This window comes from Erinaceus europaeus, chromosome 4 (assembly GCF_950295315.1).
Source record: "Erinaceus europaeus chromosome 4, mEriEur2.1, whole genome shotgun sequence".
Lineage (NCBI taxonomy): Eukaryota > Metazoa > Chordata > Mammalia > Eulipotyphla > Erinaceidae > Erinaceus > Erinaceus europaeus.
In genome coordinates this window covers 138,588,450-138,613,367 of record NC_080165.1, presented here as the reverse complement: position 1 = coordinate 138,613,367, position 24,918 = coordinate 138,588,450, and positions in this window count along the sequence as shown.

Genomic DNA, 24,918 nt, shown 5'->3' with positions numbered 1-24,918 from the left:
AGGTCAGCTCTTTCACTGTTATATCATCTGTTTCCATTTTTCAAAGTCTTAGTGACAGAAACAAACTTTACACAAACCAAAAATGAAACAGAAAAAGGAAAGCCTATTGAATTCTGCAATTTAAATAAAAATGCTTTTTATCACTGCGTGAATGTTGATTAGATTATGCTGATGGCTTCCCACCATCCAGGCTACTTCTTTCACTTTTTTCAGGTTTTTTTTTTTATTTCAACTCTTTTTTGATGGTAATGAACAGAAAGTCCTTTTCTTGCCTATTGTTAAGGGGTTCCTCTTAACAGGATTACTAAGGAAAGGCTTCTGCTTCTAAAAAAAATGCAGTTTGGGGACAGTGTAATTTTCAGCTTCTGGTAGCTTAAGAATAAAAAAGATATCTTCACATGTAGAATATAGAGTCTTGAAGCACATGAACTTGCAAAAAACTGTAGGTAGGAGAATGGGCGGTGGTGCACCCAGCTAAGCTCAAGGACCCACACATGGATCCAGGTTCGAGTCTCTGTTCCCCACCTGTAGGGTTCTGCCTCACAAGAGGTGAAGCAGATCTGTAGCTCTCTCTCTCTCTCTCTCTCTCTCTCTCTCTGTCTCTCTTTCTCTATCTCATTTATTTGATAGAGACAGCAAGAAATCAAGAGGAAAGGAGGAGATAGACACCTGCAGTCCTCCTTAACTACTTGTGAAGCTTCCCCTTTCTCTCCTTCATCTCTGTCTCCCTCCCTCAATTTCTCTCTGTCCTATTCAGAAAATGGAAAGAAAAAAAAAGGGCCACCAGGGGCAGTGGATTTGTAGTGCCAGCACCAAGCCCCTGCAATAACCCTGGAAGAAAGAAAAAAACCCTGTAGCTACATTGTGTCTAAGACTTTGTGAGAACTATGGTGTTTGTTGATGGAACTTTATTGGTAGATAGGGTGTTGAGTTACACACCTGTAATCCTATAACCTTGAAAATTATTATTAAATCACTAATCAAAATGATATTAGAAGAAAGATTTCAGTAGTGACCACTCCATAGAATACACATTGCCATGTATATGGACCAAGGTTCAAGACAATGGCCCAATTTTATGAGAGGTGGAACAATGTGGTAGGTGTCTCTCCTACTCTTTGTCTCTCTTGATTTACCTCTTACCCTCTATGTATATATGCCTCTCACACTTTGTTATAAAAAAAGATAGAGTAAGAAAGTTGGCCACTGGGAATGGTAGGGTTAGGCAGACACTGAGCCATAGCCATAAGAAAAAAAGAAAAAGTAAAAGAGAAAAAAAGAAAAAAAGAAAGTCTTATAATTCTGCAAAACACTGTTAAATTTCCAATTACAAAGTAAGAGACTCCACATTTTCTCTGACATAAATAGTTCAAGAGCTGAGGAGTTTGGGTAGTGTACTGGTTATAAATTGTCTTTCATGCCTGAGGTACCAAAGGTCTCCTGTTTAATCTACAGCACCACCATCAGGTGGAAGGAGAGAGAGAGAGAGAGAGAGAGAGAGAGAGAGAGAGAGAGAGATGGGGGAGAGGGAGGGGGAGGGGAAGAGGGAGGTGGAAGAAAGGGAGGGAAGAAAGGAAGGAACTTAGGGGAGAAATAAAGGAAGATAGGAGGGAGGGGAAAAGAAAGTGAAAGAAATCAAATGCTGTTCTCACTTTCTGAAATACAGAAATTTCAAACCATACAGGAACTTTTTTACAAACACATACTTACATTAGTAAAAATAAAACTATTCAATACTCCAAAAATCATTCCTTCACTAATTTTCAGTTCTGTCAAATACTGTGTGTTATCTTCCATATGATGATAGCAGATAACAAGTTCCCCCATGTGAAAAACAATTGTTCTAAAAACTGTGAATAATTCTTTTTTATATTTATTTATTTCCTTTTGTTGCCCTTGTTGCTTTATTTGTTGGATAGGACAGAGAGAAATGGAGAGAGAAGGGGAAGACAGAGAGGGGGAGAGAAAGACAGACACTCGCAGACCTGCTTCACCACTTGTGAAGCAACTCCTCTGTAGGTGGGGAGCCGGGGACTTGAACCAGGATCCTTACTCCAGTCCTTGTGCTTTGCGTGGCCCGACTCCCCAAATTGTTAATAATTCTTTTAAGACAGAAATGTTGGGGTTGATAGCATCTGGAATTTCTCCAAGTTGCAAATATCTCTGATGGTTATTAGCCAGACAATTCAATATCAAATGCTAATTTAAATTTAAAAAGAAAGAAAAAGTCAAATTTAAAAATGATAATTTGGAATAATTCTGTAAAGAATTCTTCATTTTTATTGTAGGTGGAATTTTCTATTCTTACAGTTTCTCTGATTCCTCTGGTCCAATAGACAGTGTGAGGTAGTAATACTCTAAAGGGAAGTGCTGTTCTGTTGACTTCAGATCTAGAAGGTATAGGTAATGGGCTGGATAAGTAGCATAGCATAGTGAGTATCACAGGAAGATAAGATGAGATGGAAATGCAGTACAATCATAACAAGTTTGATCTGCATGCTTTGAGTGCACTAAGCTGCTTTTCTCTGTGACTGAATTCAGAGAAGGGCTTCAAATCCCCCCTACAGATACCTATGCAAATAAATGCTATTGCCTTCACAAAGCAAATTTTCCAAAGCTACGACAAATTTGGACAGATTTCAGGAAGGCTTTCAAGTGAACTTCTTCCATACTAATTACAGTTTATTGTTTGAAGAGCATACACACATTCTTACTACTAAATGTCTGCAAATTATACAAAGTCTGCATATATAGTAGGTCTGCGGGTGTCTATCTTTCTCTCCCCCTCTCTGTCTTCTCCTCTCTCTATTTATCTCTATCTTATCTAACAACGACGACATCAATAACAACACAACAACTGCAATGACAACAAAAAATAAAAAACAACATGGGCAACAAAAGGGAAACTATATAAAAAATTAAAAAAATAACAAAAAAAACAATATAACCGTGTGGGGTGGGGGCAGGCAGTGGTACACCCATGCGAACACCAAGGACCTAGCAAGGATTTTTTTTTTGAAGAGTGATGTCACCCTTTATTAGCAAACAATTAACACTTGTTACCTGTAATTTGGAATTAGTTATGAATTGGAGAAATCACAAAACATTAATGATTTTTATCATCATATACTGATTTTTATTCCTCAGTACCTAATACCACCATATGCCAGAGAATACTCTGGTTTGATGTCATTCCCATAAAAAAGTAACGTATTAATAATGATAATAAAAGCAATAGAGTAAATTATTGTGGGTGGTAACATAGCACTTCATCACTCATCAATATTACTACAGTAAGAGGGCCCAGGTAGGGGAGCACACCTGGTTGAGTACACATATTACAATGTACAAAAAGAAAGGTTTGAGCCCTGGTCCCCACCTGCTGGGGGGAATCTTTGCAAGTGGTAAAGCAGTGCTGCAGGTGTCTCCCTGTCTCTTTCCCTCTCTATCTTCCCTCTCCCCTCTCAATTTCTGACTGTTTCTATCCAATAAGTAAATAAAGACAATATAATTTTTAATATTACTATAGTAAAAACATTATTTTAATATAATAAGCCTTAGAAAGGTTCAATAAAGCACTGTATGTAATACTGTGATCTGTGTTAAAAATAAAGAATAGTTGGCAAAAAGACTAGAAAGCTTGATCAGGGAAGAGAGTAGCTCCCAAATATGGGAAAAGTATATAAATATTGTTAACTGTGAACCACATCGGTTTGATCTGGGGCCAATATTCAGCACAGGAGTCTATGTAACCTCTGCATCCCAGTAGGTCTGAGTTCACATTCTGTGGCCATGGCTAGGAACATTCCAGGCTGCACTAATTTCAGGACTCATCTTCTTCTATTGTCCAACCTCCCTTTGGAGAATGGATCATTCCCTACCATTGTTGATCCATATTGAGGGCAAGGTCCCATTCGGGCCTCACAAAGGCGTCCACTGTGTTGTTCCTGATGGAGATGACCAGTGGCAGTGGAGAAAGGGATCTGTTAGAGGTTTAGGCCCATCATGTCTGCGTGGAAATCCCAGGACTCCCTGACTAGGGCCCCAGCTGATGGAGTGGGCTGGTAGTGACCAAAGAGTCCTCATTAAAGTATGCCAGTCTCTTGCCCTTATTAAGATTTTATAGTCCTTAACTTTGATAAGGTTGGCTTTGGAGTGACTGAGGGAAGTGTAATAGGAGAAAGATGAAGAGATCTAAGTAGAGACTATTTGATTAAGTACTTTATGGTGTTTTTTTATGTCTTTCTACTTGCTTGCTGCAATTATTGATTCACAGCAAACTATTGTGCACTTTTGCTTTAAGGTATGTATTTTTCCCTAAACTTATAGAGACGTGTACATATGCCCTATCTCATGGGCTCTAGTCTGTATCTAGGTTTTGAGGCTTGTTAAGAAGTGCACCACCTAATATAGAATTAAGGAGTCCTATGAGCTAGGAAAGGTCTCACCAGAGTAATGAAGCTGAAGGGTTGACATTCCATGCCTGACATCTCTGGACATAGTCTGAAGTGAAACATGTCAAGGTGGTATTTATTGCATTGCTCAGGCTGGGATCAGCAGATGCAGCATCAGTTGGTATGACCTGAGTGTATCATGCAGGAAAGTGAGCCCCACCTTAGAGATTCTAGGCCTGGGAGAAATAGGCTTTATAGAGAAAGGGGAAGGTTCTTGCTGTCTAAGGGTTTAAGAAAGCAATGGGTAGTTATTGCTATAACCAAATTACATGGCAATTAGGTTGACTTTGAAAATCCCATTGTTAGGATTTGCTGGATCATACCAGACCTCGCCATAATTAGGTTTTTTTAAATGTTATTTACATATAGCTATATTTTATAAATTAATGTTACCAGTTGCTTCTGTTCTTTCTCCTTGGTCTAAGCTTTTAGGAGATTTAATATTTCAAAGAACAAGTCATTATTAGGAATGTATTAACAATTTTCCAACTATGACACCATCTACCCAGACAATAACTTGGCTCCACCTGCATGTTAGCTGTCAGGCTCAGGCAAAAACTAGTAAAGTCATGGGGTCCTTGGAATATATCTAAAATAGACCTACTAACTTTTTCCAAAATGGAGACCCCAAATCTTCATCTGAAATACTCTTGCCTTTAGGTTCATGATTACTCACCAATTTGATTTTCTTTCTATCTTAACTTTTTTAACCCACCAGGTTCCAGATGCTATCATGATGCCAACTGGACTTCTTTGGGCAGATGACCTCCCTCACCACTGTGTCCTGGAGCCCCACCTCCTCAGACCCCTGCCTCACTAGGGAAAGAGAGAGACAGGCTGGGAGTATGAATTGACCTGACAATATCCATATTCATTGGGGAAGCAATTACAGAAGCCAGACAGTCCACCTTCTACACCCCATAATGATCCATACTCCCAGAGGGATAAAGAATAAGGAAGCTATCAGAGGAGGGGATGGGATACGGAGTTCTGGTGGTGGGAACTGTACCACTCTTATTCTCTGGTCTTGTCAATATTTTCATTTTATAAGTAAAAGGATAACAATATAGATTATAGGTCACAAACAAGCATCCCTAGTCATGTATAGTCATCTGATCATCTTAGAAAAGTGTTCTGTTCTCCCTTGTTGAACAGTAGTCTTGTCTGGTAAATACGAATCTACAGTGATTTTATGCCCTTAAAGGGGCCAGTTTTTTACATTTTTATCATATACATATAATACATTTGGGGAAGACAAACTAATATAAATTCCACTCCTATCAATGATGAAGATCCACTGACTTTAATGAGCACAGAGTGTTCAGTGGAGAAACAATTACAGAAGACAGACCTCCCACCTTCTGCACCCCATAATGATCCTGGATCTATACTCTGAGAGAGATAAAAAATAAGGAAGCTATCAGGAAAGGGATTGGTTATGGAGCTCTGGGGTGTGCATTGTATGGAAATGTACTCCTCTTATCCTATAGTCTTGTCAATACTTCCATTTTATAAAGAAAAATTTTTAAAAATCTATGTACATAAGTGAACGTTTTTTTTTCCTCAAAAGCAATCAATGATGCCCTAGACAATTTCCTCTTTCTCATTTCTGTCATGTTACATATTACTTAAACACAAACATCATTTCTATTTTTGTTATCTACATATGTTGTATGTCACACAATTATTATTTTTACATAGCAATAGAAATAACAATTGAATTCCATGTAATGTAGAAGGGGCCTAGAAGGATCAATAAAAACTAAGTAGTTTCTTATTATGATTTAAGGAAATCAAGACTAGTGTCCAGGTCTGCAACCCCAAACTCCTAATAGGTATCAACTCTATGGTTCCCATTTCTATAAATATAGTATTATGCTTCAAATCCACTGGCTTTCCCACTTGAATTTTATGCATTAATCTCCTCTCTTACCATTTTTTTTCCTCCTTTCCGTAATGCCTACCCAATATTTAGTTTTTGTATGGTTTGACTAATTTTCATCTCCACATTTGGTATGGGGGATCAGCTAAGTTTGTTCTTGTTATATTTTTTGTTTGTTTTGTGTGTAGATGGTGTACCTTGCACTATACTCTGTGCATAGTGCAATTCCTTAGATACGGTAGTCAATTAACATCAAATGAGTGAATTTAAATTTACCTATTGTATATATATTTTGAGATATATTATATGCTGTCTGACTAACTCATACAAGTCAATTTAGCGACATAAAAAAATGAAAGAGAAGTTTCTTGAACCAAGTGGAATTATCGCACCATCAAATATAATTCAGGACTCCAAGGTTACCTATATGTAGAATTTAGTGTAGTGAATCTTGCTTTCTGAAGTTGCGTTTTTTCCCATTACTTTCCTCTTCCATTTCATTATTTCCTTCCAGCCTTATAGGCAAGTGGAATTTATATCTCCTCTAAACCTTCGAGATAACTCTGTAGCACAGATAACCCCATAGCATAGCTAAGATAGACTAAAAGAACATACTGTTAGATATCAAGGAGAAAAAGTTCCCAAAAATAAACACAAAGAATATATTAAATGCAAGGAGTCTAACTAATAAAATGCAGAAGTCCAAACTAAACTGCTCCAGCTCCCTGCTGTACGCACAGCCTGTGACCCTCCCTGCCTCTTGTTGAAATAGCATTTGCTTGAGCTCCATTTGTAGCATAGGGCTTGTCAGAGAGGGAGAGAGAGACCTCTCTGGATACGACTTGTTGAGACACAACCAAAGGCCTCAGCATGCCGATACTACACTCTACCTACTGTAGTATCCCTCTTCATGGGTTTCCATGTTTTAGAGGAGTCAGGGTCATACCTTTGCCTAGCTGCCCTTTCATGTGGGGCATGGCAACTTGTAAACCGGGGTAACCTGTTCCTCACTTCCGGTAGCCGTTTCTAAACTGTACTCCAAGAATCGGGAGCTCTGACATGACTACTGTGGACCCACTTCCAGAGGTCTTACAGATTTCATCACCTCAGTCCATCCCCTGAAGGCAGTTTATATTTTATAACATAAGCACCTCTAGTCCTGGGAGTTACCTCAAGGCAGTTGTGGATGTAGTTAATATTATAGCAAAGGTAAGTGTATCCATAAGCATCTTCTAAAGGAAAGCTTGTGGTCTGAGACAGATTGAAAAAGAACAAGAGGTAGGACATTATCTAGCATGAGTAGTTGTATTATTATTTCTAGCAGGCATAAGAACAATATTTTGGATTAATAGTAAACAAATATTACATGTTAGAAATTATGGAAAATATAAACATTTCAACTCAAACATATAAAATATGGAAATGACACCTTTTTATTGACATATTTCCATTAAGTCCACTTAACAGAGTTTTTCTCAAACTTTGCAAAGTCTGCAAACAGAATGTCAGATTATCATTGCATTTTACTTGGATAGTTAGGAAAGTAGAAATCTACATACAGATGTTTGGATGTTTTCCAATAAAAAAGGTCATTTGCTACTTTTTTTTTAGTATAGAAGAAAGATGAACAAAAAAATATTAAATGGCAAATAGAAACAGGGTTTGTTAAATCTTTCAAGACTGATTCCACTAAAGTTAAATTTGTATGATGTATCAGTGTGGTTTTCATTACATTGTTTTCTCGTGAGCATTGTGGGTGTGTCCCATTCCAATTCTACTTATTTCATATAATTTTTCAATTGCCTGCATTACAATCAGCCAAACTCAACAGAACTCCACCAAGTTTCAATAGAAATGTTTTATGAGAATTATCTGAATATTTATACATATTATCTGAGAAGGCAGGAATAAATTGTGGCATTTGTATATAGAAAGAATGTCTTTTGTTGTACCATACTAACATTAAAGGAAATACTTCTGCTTTGTGATGTAAAGCATTCTGTGTTTTAAATTAACTGATGATTTCTATTATTTCAAATTGCCACAGCCCTGACAACCTTTCTGTTAAACACTGAATGAAACAATCACACAAAATAATGTAGTTGAACCCCCCCCAATAAATTCCTAGGCATTTGTTATCACTATTTTTAAAAGTATTATTTTATGCGTGATGTATTTAATATTTTTCATAAAGGTATATTTAAAGTAACTAGAGAAAGTTGGGAAGAAAGGTTTTGTTTTAGAAAATCTTCAGATTATCTTCAAGACCTGGACATGAACTATGTATGTATATTTTACTCCCCTATAAACTGAACATGAACTATAGATTTTTAAATTAACTTTTAAAAATGTATGTTCTTTGGATGCAGGCCAATAAAGTACATACTTCACCATGCACAAAGACATGGATACCTTCCCCTGGCAGCACTACATGGGAACACCATGCATAGGGAAGGTTCACCGGTGGTAGAGAAGTACCATAGTGTCTCTCCCTTTCTCTGTATCTCTTTCCCCCTCCCTTTCACTCATCTTCTGTCTGAGCAAAAATATAAAAGAAGTAAAAAGTCTCCTGAATCATGAAAAGAAAGTGAATTTTGTTTATTTTGAAATGACATATCCCTATTGGTATAAAATCAAGACATAGTGTAGAGATAATAGTCTGTAAAGACTATTATCTCTACAATCAAAAGCTCTCAGAATGGAAGCACCTACATAACTCATTGAACCATTCAATAGTGGAAGAAATTCAAATATATCCTCTATTTCCTTTAATTTTTTAAAACGTTTACTTACTAGCAAGACATATGAGAGAGAGAGCATGCAGTGCTCAAATCTGACATGTGGGGGTGTTGAGGATTGAACCTGGTACCTCTGTCCTCTGGGAATGTAAGTCTGGAGACTTAAGTTGGTGTTATTTTCCTGGCCCTCTGTTTTCTGCATATAGATTTGTGTCTGAGTTTTCTGTACATAAGAGTATTCTAATGCCATGGTAAAATAATTAAACTTTCCAATAGTTTGTCATGTTCATACTAAAAATGGTGCTCTTATGATGGGTAAATCTGACAGTGAAACTTGAAAACTGTTTTCCATCATTATAACAATTACATAAATGACAAAGGAGTACTTCTCAATCTTCTATTAAATGAAAAGAAGAATGATTTTATTTGCCAAGTTTACATGGTTCAGTCTTTATTTTATAGCACAAAACAGTATTATTTGTAAATCCAATTAGGGATTTAACACCAGGGTCCTTTTCTTGTGCAGGTAATTGACAACTCCCAGGGTTGCCAGGATGCCCATAAGACAAGCACAGCAGACACTGTGTGAAAGGCAAAACACCCAGCAGTCCCATGCCCTTTGAAGTCCACAGGGTCTCTCAATGAAGAAGAATCACCTGCCAGTAGGAGGATAGGTCCTGGGAAGCTTACTATCACTTTATCCTCTTCAGCAGTTCCTTGCCTCTTCCTAGATGGCACAGGGCAAGTCACAGAGCACTGGGGTAGTCAGGAGAGAGCTGATTGCAGATCGAGGTACTGCAGTAGAAGTAGGCCAAGTAGGAGAGAACTTAGCCTGTGACACAAAGGCAAAGGTCTTCACATCAAACATCTGATAATTCAAATTTGATGTTCACTGAAGTCTAAGACATGGAAATTTCAATTTCTGGTGAAGCATCATTTTATTATCAAACTCTTAGATTTAGGATAAAGGAAATAAATCAGTCTTTATCAGAAATGTTTTATCTTGTTGTTCAGGCTCCAGTCAATATATTTACTTTTGCTGACTGTAGGAGCTCTGAAAGACAGCAGTTATATTGTTAACATTTCTCTATTGTTTATGTAGTGTGACTAAAATAATGCGAGTGATTTACTGTGCTTGGATAGTATCCAGATTTTGAAAAAATTAAGTTGACCCTGTTGTGGCTAACTTCATAGCATATAGAGTATATAAGAATGTTCAGAAATAAGCAAATATATTGTTCGTTTTTGTTTAATTTTATTATTTGTGATTAATAGTAGGTTACAAGATCATAAGACAATGGTAGATAGTCCCACACTACACTCATCATCAACATTCTGTAACCACTCTAAGTCCTCACAAGTCTGAAAAAAAAGTCTGCTTGCTTCTGCTTCCCCACCCCCAAATTCATGTGCATAAGATCTCACATATGAATGAAACCATGTGGTAGTTGTCTTCCAACACGTTACTGATTTCAGTGAGCATAATTGCTAATGGAGTCTGCCATTTCATTAAGAAGTGCTTCATTCTCTCTAAACCTCTCCTCTCTAACAGCTTTGAATTCAAAACATGTGGTGGATTTGTCTTCTAGCATTGATGTTCTCTCCTTCACATGATTTAGTCCAATTCCTAGGCATCTCACCTCAGCTTAAACTGTGTTCAAAATGTCCTTCATGTCCCGCAGTTCTGTTTAAGTGTTTCTTTTTTTTTTTTTCTATATTTTGCAATTCTTTGGTAAAATGATCTCTGAGTTCTTGAATCTGTTTCTGCATGTTTAATTGTTTCTTCAATTGATTTCATAATTAGTTTTCTGAACTCTATTTCTGTCACTTTTTCCAGATCTCTGTTTGTCTAGTCATTTGGAGTTTCTGTCATTGCTATCTGTGTATTTATCAGTTTCTGCATTTAGTGTGGTTTTGCTGATGTGCCAGTAGGAGGCACTGTGAATAAGGTGTTGGAGTTCCCTGTTTATATATCTTGATGGAGGAGAAGAAATTTCATACAGTGTTGTCAGGTTCATTTAGTGTCTGATATTAATATAGGGTCTCCCTGTTGTTGTTTCAGCCTTTGCAGGGTAACAGCATTAGAGAATCCCTTTCTCCTTTGTCTTCAAAGAAAAAGCAGGATTTATTTCCCTATTCAGGTGCTAGTGCCTATTTAGCTATCCCACACAGGATTAGTTCTCAGTCAGATATTTGCCATAAATCCTGATGATCCCATGGTCAATTCAATAACTTGACACACCTGAGTTCACAGTTTAAGCCCTCTTACCTCCAGACCAAGTACCCCATTTTCCTTCCTCCAACCATGTGCTCTGTTTTGTAAGAGAGTCATGTTGGGAATATGGATTGACCTGTCAATGCCCATGTTCAGCAGGGAAGCAATTACAGAAGCCAGACCTTCCACCTTCTGCATCCCATAATGACCTTGGATCCACACTCCCAGAGGGATGAAGAATAGAAAAGCTATCAAGGGAGGGGATGGGATACGAAGTTCTGGTGGTGGGAACTGTGTGGAGTTGTATCCCTCTTATCCTATGGTTTTGTCAGTATTTCCTTTTTATAAATAAAAAAAAAAAAAGAAAAAAGAAATAAATAAAATGGTGCCTGTTACCCATGAGGAGGGTTCATGAAATGTTGACAGCCTCTCCCCCACTCCTGACCACACTTGCCTGCACCCACTTGTTGCTAAGTGAATTACTTAAGAAATCACAGTTGTGAATTGGTGAGTTTATAGGTTTCTTTTTTCCCCCCTACAGGATTTTCACTTGGGCTTGGTGCCAACACCACAACTCCACTGCTCCTGGAGGCCATTGTTCCCATTCTGTTGCTCTTGTTTTGATTGTTATTTATGGGCGATTTTTAAAAACAGTCATTGTTACTTTAACTCAATCAATCCCCAAGGTGACAAGCCTCAGCTCCTAATCCTTCATCATGCCACTGGAAGCTGTCTATGATCTATTCTTCTAACCAGCGGTGGGAGCCTGAGCCTATCAGAAGGTTCAATTTCAGCCAGATTTTTCCTCAAATACTAGTGGGTTCTTATAGGTAACTGAATATCCTGTTGCCCTTAAGTACAAAGGATAAACATCCAGATCTACTTTCCTGCCACAGGCAATGTGCTCTACTGAGTAACTCCCAATTTGGTGCTCACTGTTACTAATTATAGCTTTTTGAGACCTGAGAATTTTCCTCTCTTTCCTTTTCCATCCACTAACCACCCGTGTGGTTTCTAAAGAAATCCTGATTATATTTTGCTGAGTTTTCAGGTACTTTCCACCGCTTTTTCTTGTTGATTGGAGAGAGTGAGACAACTACTACTCCATAGCCATGGCTCTGGAACTCTGTCTTAAAACCAAACCAACCAACCAAAACAAAACAAACAAAAAAAACCAACCCATCTTTGTTGCATAAAATAATATGCTAATTTAATTATCTGAATTTTATTGCACAGTTTGTTTCATACTTAGGCAGGTAAATAAAAGCATAGAGAATATAAAGTACTGGAAAAATCTATTGTAACTTTAAAAAGCATTTTATGATTTTGGCCTGTGGTCATTTGCTCTTCAAAAGTAAAGAGATGAACAGGGAAAGAAGAAGTGTAGGACATATATATATTTTCCAGAGAATAATTAGAGGTTATAAAGTAAAAAATGATTTTACTGAGAACATATTGAGTCTTAAAGTTACCCTGATAACATCATTAGCTAAAGCATCACTAGTCAAAGCAGTGAAGTGTAGCATTATAATGATGGCACACATGAGTAAAAAATTGTTTGTGAATGTATTTTCCCCAGGTCTTTTACATTACGACATAAAATTCACTGTATTTCTCAAAGACTTTCAAGATCAGTTTTTTTATGGTTGCCTTTTTGATCAATAAACTTAAAAACTAATAGCTACTTATAATTTAGACATAAACTGTGTTACATAAAACAGTTCTTAATGTCATACATCAGAAAAGGTAACAGCAGCAAATGCTGAAGAGGTTGTGGGGTCAAAGGAATGCTTCTGCACTGCTGGTGGGAATGTAAATTGGTCCAACTTCTATGGACAACAGTCTGCAGAACTCTCAGAAGGCTAGAAATGGACTTACCCTATGATCCTGCAATTTCTCCCCTGGGGATATATCCTAAAGAGCTCAACACACTCATCCAAAAAGATCTGTGTGCAGGGAGGTTGTGGGGATGTCGTGGAACCTGTTAAGGCTTGACCTGAGAGGTGAGTCCATCCTGGTAAGTCTCTTTCTCTACAGAGGGGTTGAGCAAAAGGGGGACACCTGAACCTCAAAAGGTTGGTGGCCATTTAAATCTTCCCGCCCCACAAAAACATCCTGCATCTTCACGCCTCCTGGAGCCCCGGCATTCCTTAAAACATTAAGCCTGCTCCACCCTGCATTCCCTGATAATATGTCCAGTCCTTTTGTTATCTACATATCAATTTTCTGCTTTGTCTTACAAATGACTAAGGCCTCCTTCCTAATTCCCCAGCAGGGTATTTCTAATTCTACCAGTTGAACCCCTAGTAACAGATGCTGGGGAGGTCCATACCATTCCTGGCCCCTTTGCCTTTCTCCACCCCTTTCCTAACCATGGATGGTATTGTCAAGCCACTTCTGTTTCTGTCTTGTCTCTTTTGTGTCTCGAGCTGGAGGAGGGCGGGTGTGCAGAGTGGGAGGCTGACACTGGCCATTGTGGTTTGCACCATGTGGCTTAACCAGATGTGCTACCAACAGACTCTGGGGCACTCAAATGAATAAATATTTGTATTGCTTTGCTGCCATGATCTTGGTTCCTGGGTCATCTCTCTCCCTCGCATTGCTAGCTTGACATCTGTGTACACATATGTTCTTAGCAGCACAATCTGTAATACCCAAAACCTGGAAGCAACCCAGGTGTCCAACAACAGATGAGTGGCTGAGAAAGTTGTGGTATACATCCACAATGGAATACTACTCAGCTATAAAAAAAAAATGGTGACTTTACTGTTTTCAGCTGATCTTGGATGGACCTTGAAAAATTCATGTTAAGTGAAATAAGTCAGAAACAGAAGGATGAATATGGGATGATCTCACTCTCAGGCAGAAGTTAAAAAACAGGATCAGAAGAGAAAACACAAGTAGAACCTGAACTGGAATTGGCATGTTGCACCAAAATTAAAGACTCTGGGATGGGTGGGGGGGGGGGCATAAGTCCAAAAAGGATGACAGAGGACCTAGTGAGGGTTGTATTGTTATATGGAAAACTGGGGAATATTATGCATGTACAAACTATTGTATTTACTATTGAATGTAAAACATTAATTCCCCAATATAGAAATTAAAATAAATAAATAAATAAGTTTTTAATGACAACTCTTTCCTAATATATTTTATCAAGGCAGATAAAATCTACATCAAGGGAAAACTGGAATGTAAGTAGCCTGTTTTTTATTTTATTTATAAATAATAATTCTGTATATAAATACTATTGTTCAGTGATTCCTACAACTTATTGAAAGAAACGTAGAAATCATACAAAAACTCTGTGAGGCATCCATCCATACTAAATGCCACAATTTAAATGTCCTCAGTGTTCATTTTTAAGGGAAGCTATAATTATAAACTTGTATCAATATTATTTTCTTAGGGGAAATTTCCTTATTTAACAAGTTAAATATAAATCAAAAGGAACTCATTTCATAATCCTGTTGCAATGGGATCAAACATTGATTTATATCAAAATATCTACATAACATGATGTTGCCAGATTTTGAAAACTATGTCTACTTAATTGCACCATGTAAAACTTGTGGTGTCCCAGGATATTATTCCTTGGATATAAAATTTAACTTGGAATCTTTATGTCCTAAGTTTGATCCCTGGCCTCATGGGTAAAAGGGCGATACTCCAGTTCTGTCACTCTATCTTATTCCCATCAATAAATCAAATCTTCAGAAACAAAAAAAATAAGGGAAAATATAAGGTGACTTGGACTGAGTTTATTGTATTGCATCAGAACAAAGGAATTTAAGGAAGGAGGGAAAGGGAATGGGAGAAAGGGTTATTTGGGTCCTGGTGTATGATGAGGTAGGAGGACCTAGGTTGGAGGAGTGAGTCTTCCAGACACCTAGACACTTATCATAGCAAGGTGAGGGGTAATATACATGTGCCAACAACTGTATTGTAAACCATTAATCCCTCCAAATAATTGATATAAAAGATTTTTTTTTCTGACCCCTATAAATATTTTTTTCCTACTATGGGTTTCTGCAGGTTTCTCCCTGCAGAAACTTACTCTGGATAATAAAATGGTAAAAGATGTAATAAAAGTCATTTGCATGATTGTTTACACTTTATTCCTAATATGTCTATTGGGGTGTTGATCATTTTAGACAAAATCCTTCAGGGATCATACTCAGACATTTTGTGACCCCCTTCCCCCCAACTATCTGTTGTTTATTGTAGGAAACATGGAATGCTACCTATCTATGGAAGAGCATGAATGAATTCAAAGGCAATTTTAAGAAAAAATAAATAAACCCTATCTGAAGACAGCCTTTTGAGCCTGTTCCTTAGTTAGTAAGGGTGGTAACGGAAAGAAAAGTATGGAGACATAACTGTGAAGTTTCAAGATACAACGTCCAGTTTCTCATAAAACTAGAACACCAAAATGAACACAGTGTCACCTATATACCTAATGCTCAAGATGACTGTGGTTCTTAATTTTCTAAACCAAATTACTGTTGAAAGATGTCTCTTTCTAAAGCAATAGAGATGCTTTTTGCTGTTTTACTCATTAAGTCTTACATGATGTTTCCACAATTCACTAATCTCTATTGCACAAAAAACTGTGAGGAACCAGACTAGAGCAACTCAAGTTTTGCAAAAAAAATGTATAAGAGATTCTTTAATTATACATCTTATTTAAACTGAGAATCCCATCGTAAATGCAAAACTACAGTGGGGAAACTTGCGTAATGTTGCCTTTTAGTATTTGCCCCTGCTATAAAGATGCCCTTGTCAAAATATCTCAGAACCTCATTGCGTGCAATGCCAAGAGAAAAATGCCTCTTCAGATAAAATGGAACAAATAATACATTTAAGATTAGAACAGTATTATATTGTCAACTGAGGGTTTTTGTTTCTAAGTAATAGATGTCAAGTCCAGGCCACCTTTAGCATGAAGAGTAGTTGATTTGTCTGGTAAGCTGAAGATACTGAGGCATTTTAAATAATTGATACAGTGACAACATCAACCCAAACCTGTTTCCAAGAAGTTGCATGTGATATTTTGGTGTGGAATTCTACTTTTCTCTCACTACTCCCTAACTCTCTTGGCCTTTCTTTCCCTGTTCACATAACAATCTCCATAGAAAAGATATTCCCTAGGTGTCTGTGGATTCACCTTGTGAAATAACTAGTTTACAACTCACTGGAAAATACAAATGGTGCCATTTCCCAGTGTCAATACAACAATTTATGGATGAATCCTAATTTTCCTTACTTGCATTATATATCCATTTCTTGACACAATTATTGTTAGTAGAGAAATAGAATATTTGGAGAAGCTAAAGCTAGGTCATATACAGTCAAAAAATGGAGTCTTGTCTCTGAAGAAAATGTGATGATAAGAGCAGTAATTGACACATATCATTATTACAAACTGATAGATGTCCTTTGGTCAAGAAATCCAAAGCGAAATAGTGTCTCCATGGTAATTATATTACTTCAGTTTTCCTGAATATCTAAGTATCTATTTGATTTCACTTTTTGTTAAAGTAAATAATAGTTCTGCTTCTTAAAGCATGTTATTAAAATATGAATCACTAAAGAATCTCTTTTGAGATGGCAGTTTGTAAATTATATACTGAAAAGTGCTGTACATTAGATGTAATTGATCTTCCAATGTATCAAAGCACTATTTTGAAAAGTTAAATGAAGCACAGTAGTTAGCAAATGCAGATGGTCATTCAGGCAAAGAATGTGGCCTAAAACATTAAAGACTCTACTGTTTATTGCATCTACACAGTGAGTAACTTCAACAGTAGTAAAACTAGGTTCAGCTGTGACTTTAATTGTTAATGCCATATTAAAACAATTCTATGATATAATTTTGTTGTTTTTCCTGAAAATACTTGAGCTAACTTAAACTCTGTTTTTTGTTGTTGTTGTTGTTGTTTGTTTGTTTTTTTGCTTCCAGGGTTATTTGCGGGGGTCTTGGTGCCTGCACCACAAATCCACTGCTCCTAGAGAAAAAGAAATAAAAATACTGGAATAGCCACAGGCCCTTTGGAATATAACTAAAGTATGCCTACTAGCTATCTACAAAATGGAGAATTCCCACCCCCCCCCCAACTCTTCATCTGCACTATTCCAACCTTTAGGTCTATGATTGGTCTACAATTTGTTTGGCTTTGTATGTTAACTCTCTTGTCAACCACCAGGTTCCAGAAGCTAGCATAATGCCAACTAGACTTTCCTGGACAGACAATCCCACCAAAATATCCTGGAGTTTCACTTCCCCAGAACCCTTCCCCAATAGGGAAAGAGAGAGACAGTCTGGGAGTATGGATCGACCTGTCAACACCCATGTTCATCATGGAAGCAAATTACAGCAGTCAGACCTTCCACCTTCTGCATCCCACAATGACTTTGGGTCCACACTCCCAGAGGGCTAAAGAATAGGAAAGCTATCAGGGGATGGGATGGGATACGGTGAGCTGGTGGTGGGAATTGTGTGGAGTTGTATCCCTCCTATCTTATGGTTTAGTCAATGTTTCCTTTTTATAAATAAAAAAATTTAAAAAACTTCCCTCCCCACCAAGATATATAGACAAAGAAATAGAACGCTTTAACCACAGTGCCTCCTACAGGCACAACAACAAAATGCACACTAAATGAGAAAACAGAAATACACAGAACTGCAATGACAGAAAAACCAAATGACTAGACAGATTCAGGTCTGGATGTGGTGTGGAACTTATAACAAGCTATCAATAACAAATAAAAATTAAAAACAATGAAAACAGCAACTGTTGGGGAGAAGGTAGGAAAAACCCCTTGGAACATACCTAAAATAGACTTCCTAGCTTCTTCCCACCCAAAGACCCCTAATTTCATATAGTCTATTCCTTTCTTTGGGTTCCTGTTTATTAGACAAATTTGCCCTGTTTTGTATCTCCCTGTATTTCAGTGACCACCTCTCTAGAGCCCTACCTCATTAGGGAAAAATATAAATAGGCTAGAAGTATAGATTGACTTGCCAATGTCCGTGTCCAGTGGAGAAGCAATTACAGAAGCCAGACCTTCCACCTTCTGCACCCCATGAAGAGTTTTGGTTCATACTCCCAGAGGAATAAAGAATAGGGAAGTTTCCAATGGAGGGACAGGGAACTCTGGTAGTAAGAACTGTATGATTTATACCCCTGTTATCTTACAGTCTTATTAATCATTATTAAATCATTAATATTTTTTTGAAAAAGGAATCCTTCTACATGATTGGTGGGAATGCAAATTGGTCTAACTCCTGTGAATAGCAGTTTGGAGAGCTCTTAGTGTACTAGGCATGGACCTTCACTGTGATCCAACAATTCCTTTTCAAGAGATTAATCCAAAGAAAATAAAACCATCTATCTGAAGAGATTTGTGTCTGCCCATGTTCATAACAGCACAATTTGTATTAGCACCAAATTGGAAGCAACTCTTTGGCCCAGTGACAGATGAGTAACTAAAAAATAATAATAATAATAATAAAAGATGTGACAAACATATGCAATGGAATACTACTCAGCTGCTTAAAATGATGAAGCCATTTTCTTTGCCTTACCTTGGATGAAATATGGAGAAATCATGTTAAGTGATACAATACAAAATTAATAAAAGATCAAATAATGGATGATCTCTCTTAGAGAACTTAGGGACAAAAAATGGAAAACACCAAGTGAAATTTGTGTGGTATATTGCAACTAAATAATGGACCATGGAGAGAGGGAAGACAAGGACTGGAGAAGCATTGAGGCCCTGCTGCATAGTAGTAGGAAAGGACTTAAGTTGAGGGTGGACAGTGTGTAGACACTTATCACATGGAGGTGAGAAGTGAGACCCATGTGTTGACAACATTATCCCCCAACGAAAAGATTTGGAAGCAAGCAAAATCCTTAATTGTGCATCACTTACTGTTACGAAATAGATTGTTCAGGAATTTTGAGAAAGTAAATAGATCTTTTGTAACTGAACAAATCTAGATATATTTATTTATTTATTTTACCTCAAGGATTATTGCTGAAGAATTCCACCATCCTTAGCCATTATTTTCCTTCTTCTTTCTGTTTTTGATAGAGGATGAAAAATAAAGTATGACAAATAGAGGCAAAAAGTAGAGGTATCTTCAGTTCTTCTCCCTTCTGGATGTGGGGAAATAGTCTTACTATACCACTAACTCTCTGAGGTCACACCATACTCCTTTTTATATCGTAAGGTTCCTGACAACCTGTGTTGTCTGATGACTAAATAAATTAATGAATGATAATGATTGGAAACTTTTAAAAGTATTCAATGGGGGACTGCCGGTGTCACAACTGGCAAAGCGCACACACTACAGTGTGCAAGGACCCAGGTTCAAGCCCCTGCTCCCCATTTGCAGGGGAGAAGCTTCACTAGAGGTGAAGCAGGGCTGCAGGTGTCTCTCTGTCTCTCTCCTCTCTAGATGCCCCTCCCCTCTCAATTTTTCTGTAACTCTATCCAATAATAAATAAAAACATTTTTAAAAGATTCAATGGTGCCATTAAGTAGTACTTTCGAGTTGTGAAGAACTTTTTTTTGTGGGGATCCGGGGGCTCGAAACCGGGATCCTAACGCCGGTCCTTGCACTTTGTGCCACATGCGCTTAACCCACTGCGCCACCGCCCGACCCCCCGTGAAGAACTTTCAAGGAAGGTATACCAGTTATTATTCTATAATGGTACTTTTAAAAAATTTTTCTCACTTCTGTGTACTGAGAACTTCTTGATCTAAGTAGCTGAACTTTTGCTGTTACCCAAGCAATCATAAAGATGTGGCTTGAGTTGGACATTTGTGCCTGCAAATACCAGGTTTAGTTATGTAGTTCTTCTTAGTCTCATCCTGTCAGTCTATTCTTCAAATATATCATACGGGCACCAGATGTTGGAGTCAGACCACAATGAAGTTTCTGTCTTTCATCACGGTAGTTGATTTCTGTTTATCTGTATAGTCAAAGTTCACTGTCAACATAACAGTATAAAAAGAAGAAAAAGAAAGAAATGGAAGTCAAGTTACTGTTTTACAGATAAAACTTTGACTGTTTTGAAATTTTCTAGGACAATACAGACTGGTAGTCTAGTCCTATTCTGAACATAATGATAGTCGAACTTTTGAATAAATGAACAATAGCAAATAACATGACTAAGTTTGTTTTTTAAAGCTGATATACTAAAACAAAGCTAGAATCCAAACAACTGACTAAAGGTTACACCAATACTTAGATGAAAATTTAGGACTACTACCTCAATAATACCAAATAGTTATGTTTTCCCATATCACTTATTATGAATCATTTAAATAAAATGTATTATTATACTAAAAGCAGACTCCTATATTATATAAAATGGCAAAAGTAAGTGTGATGTGATGGTTGTATAAATTCTCAACATTCTCAAGAAAAATTAATAAACATAATTTCAGGTGTTTTTTCTTTGTATCTACAAACACATTTATAAAATTTTACATTAATTCAACAATATTGAATTTTTGTTATGTAATCTTCTTTCTCTTCTTTCAACAACGCTTTATCTGGTCTCCTTTCATGACATTTGACATATCTACTTAATTTTATAGTTTGATGCTTTATCCTTGATATAGATTCCAGTTATGATTAAAACTTGGTTCTTATAAAAAATCATAGTTTATAATTTTGCCTTACAATGTGTACATGTGTGCCGGGTCATAATGCTTCAATGGAATCTTGAAAAAGTCATTTTAACTCCATCTCATAATCTGAAAACTAGCACACTAAATCTTGCTTCCATAGACTACAGTGAAGATTTTAAAGAGTTAATTAAGAAGGTGTTACTTGGCACATAGGTCCTCAAGAAATATTATCTAGGGGCCAGGCAGTGGCTCACCAGGTCAAGCACACATGTCACTCTGCACAAGGGCCTGGGTTCCAGCCCCTGGTCCCCAACTGCTGGAGGGAAGCTTCACCAGTGGTGAAGCAGTGCTGCGAATATCTCTCTTCATCTCTATCTCCACTTCCCTATTGATTTTTGTCTTTATATAAGAAAAGGAAATGTTAGCTATACAAGAATGAGAGCTCTCACTCACAGAAGGGCTCTAAGAAACAACACAAATGGCAATACGTAGTGGATCCTACATGAATGGACTGTACAACAGCAGATTTGGGCACTTAGAGCAAGAAAGTAGTAGTAACAGCAGGTGGGGACATAGTTCCCTGTTGTATGCTTTACATTGGTTTGTTCTAGCCCTCCCCCGCCAAGAGAATTGGATCAGTCCAGTTAATTTCGCGGCCCGCTTGGCCCCGCCCCAAGGAACCCCAGGAGAGGGTTCCTGAGTTCGAGAGTGCCAGAATTTTCAGAGGGTTCCCCAGTACGAGAGTTCCAGAGTTCCAGAGTTGGAGAGTTCCTGAGTTCAAGAGTAAGAGAGAGTGCTTGTGCCGCTGCAAAGAGACAGCGGAGTTCTGTTTGGTGATTAGTTTGTCTTAGTTTATGAATCGTTGTTCCTGAATAAAGAAATACAGCTTCCCTGCCCAGCCGTTGTCTCCGTGTCTCTGTTACCCGCTCGTGAAGCTAGCCGGCCCGGCAAGAGCCTCCGAATTTTAACAACAGTTCCCTATGGGGACATAGTTCCCTATGGTAGAACAAGATGATAATTTATTTCATGAGATTTGCTGAAACATATACTGAGCAAATGTACCTTTGTGACACCAATCTTGTAAGTTAATATCTCTGCATTCAAGTGTTTACATGATGGTGGTCTTACCATCAAAGAAGTAACTAAAGTCTGTGAAGGATCATCTCATTACAATGAAATCACACATTTGCTTGGATGTGGGTGGTTGAAAGAGATGAAAATATGCGAATTTGATTCCATGTACATGAAATCATGGATCTCTTGTATTTCTTTTGCAAGGGGGCAGAAATGGCATTTTTTTGACTACCTTTATTTTCTTGGTATTAATTAAACTGGCACATAATGATGATGATGAAGTTAATAAAATAGTAATAATTAGTCAAAAGCAAGCGTGATAAGAGCAGCTGGCATGACTGAGTAGAAACTCAAGAACACACAAAAGTTCAGAGATGAATGCAACTTGAGTAGTAGCAGGTGAAGGAAGTTAAGACCTTTGACCTCTTGCCACTGAGTTACACACAGTGACAGCTGGCAGCCCCATCGAATACTTAGTATGGAATCTTAGGAGAAGTCTGTCTAGCTGGTTATGATGCCTTCTCATTTAAAATTATGTAGGGCTTTCTCTTGATAAAGAAATTTGTGTTGTGAGTCATAGTCAATTTTCCAGTGTTCACTGGAATAATAACTGGAAAAGTCAGAAAAAATATCAGTTTCATAAAACAGAAAAAACAATTTGCTCACTGGTAGGTTGTCAGTGCTTATGAAATACATACTTTTGCTATTAATTAAAATAATCATTGCTTAGAGTTATCTCTTCTCCAGGACAATGCCAAACACAATTACAGAAACACCAAATAAAGCAAATGCACAGAGAATAGAAAGGTAACACCACCAATACTCCAGATTGAACTTAGGGAACAAAAACAATAAAAACCTTCAAAATACTATGTCATGACTTTAATCTTCACAACACTTTATTGCCATACTAAGCAAATGAATATTCTTTTTTGATGTTTTATTTATTTGTTAATGAGAGGAATAGTATGAGAGAGACAACCAGACATAACTTTGGTGCAGATACTGCCAGGGGTTAAACTCACGACATCATCCTTGAGAGTCCAGTGCTTTGTCCACCGCGCCAGCTCCTGGACCAGGCAAATAAATATTCTTTAAGTGATAAATACCGCTTTCAGCACTAGGAGGAAATATTCAAATAGAAACTTTCTTTCTGTAGAGATTCTATACATATAAGGAGTGGTATGACATGTCAAATTATGCAGTGCAATTTGATATTACTTTATGTCCAAGCTATGTGGCATTCTGGTGTAAAAATAACCAATAAAATTTCTGAGCTTTCTGGTAAAATTCTATTTTTTCTCTTCTACAGATGACTTCATATTTAGCACCCCAAGCTTTTTCGTTCACTTACTTTTGAATTTTAACTTACATTATTTTATGAAGATGGACAGTAGCATACCCAACAAAGAACACATGTTACCAAGCTCAAGGACACAGGTTCAAGCTCCCAGTTCTCTCAGGCAGCAATGAAAGCTTCAGGAGCAGTGATGCAGATCTGTAGGTGTCTGTCTTTGTTTCCCCCTCTCTATTTCTGCCTTTCCTGTCAATTTATCTATAAAAGCAAATGAGATTTTAAAAGAAGACATGAGGATGACCTGGCTGTGACGTCTGTCACCACATTAATTTGCAGGGTTGATTTGGCTGATCTGGCTCGCTAGGCGGGTGTCCCCTTCCTCCCTTGCCATTCCACATGTGCCTTCTGAAAGCTGTGTACTCAGTCTAAGAGGATGACCTTCCCCAAATAGAGATTGATCTATCTGGTTGAGGGCATATGAGTAGCTGTGCTCCCCTGCTAGAACCTCCAAACAAGATCTAAAGATTTAAAAAGAAATGTCTACAAAATAGAACTTTAAAATCAATCAGTCAATCATTTTAATGATTAGTTTTTTTATTCTGTTAAAGGAAAATGAAAAAAAAATTGTTCAGGGAATTTGGAGAATACATATTCTTTTAAATTAAATTTTCTCTTCATTTGATAGTTACATGTTCTGTCAAAAACAAAATGTAAGGGGCCAGGCAGTGGCCCACATTACAGTGTGCAAGGACTAAGGGTCCAGCCTCTGGGCACCACTTGCAGGGAGAAAACGTCACAAATGGTGAAGCAGGACTGTAGTTGTCCTCTGTCTCTTTTCTTTTCTGTCTTTCCCTCTCCTCTTCATTTCTCTCTGTCTCTGTCCAGTAATAAAAAAATAAAAAGATTAAAATGTATTGTGTAACATATCCTTCAAATTCCAACTCCAAAAATCAGTACTGAGGTACAATGATTTAAATAATATTGGACATTAGAAGTGTAAAGTAAACACTGTGAACAGGAAGGACAAGAAGATCCGGCATTTGCATACTAAATAAAACTGAACACACTTTGTCACAGCGACATTCATTACAGAAAGATGGAAGAACTGCACCTATACGATGTTTTGAAAAACCCTGGACTTAAAGGGTAAACAATTTCATCTTCAACGAACTAAAGAAAATGCACATATAAATAAACACTGGAATGTGGAAAACATTCTGCTCTTATTACTTGCAAATGTAAAGTTTTTTTTTTTTTAACTTTTTTTTTTTCCTCCAGGGTTATTGCTGGGCTCGGTGCCTGCACCATGAATCCACCGCTCCTGGAGGCCATTTTTCCCCTTTTGTTGCCCTTGTTGTAGCCTCATTGTGGTTATTATTATTGCCATTGTTGATGTTGTTCGTTGTTGGATAGGACAGAGAGAAATGGAGAGAGGGGAAGACAGAGAGGGGGAGAGGAAGACAGACACCTGCAGACCTGCTTCACCACTTGTGAAGTGACTCCCCTGCAGGTGGGGAGCCGGAGCCCAACCGGGATCCTTACGCCGGTCCCTGCGCTTTGCGCCAAGTGCGCTTAACCTGCTGCCCACTGCGCCACCGACCGACCCCAAG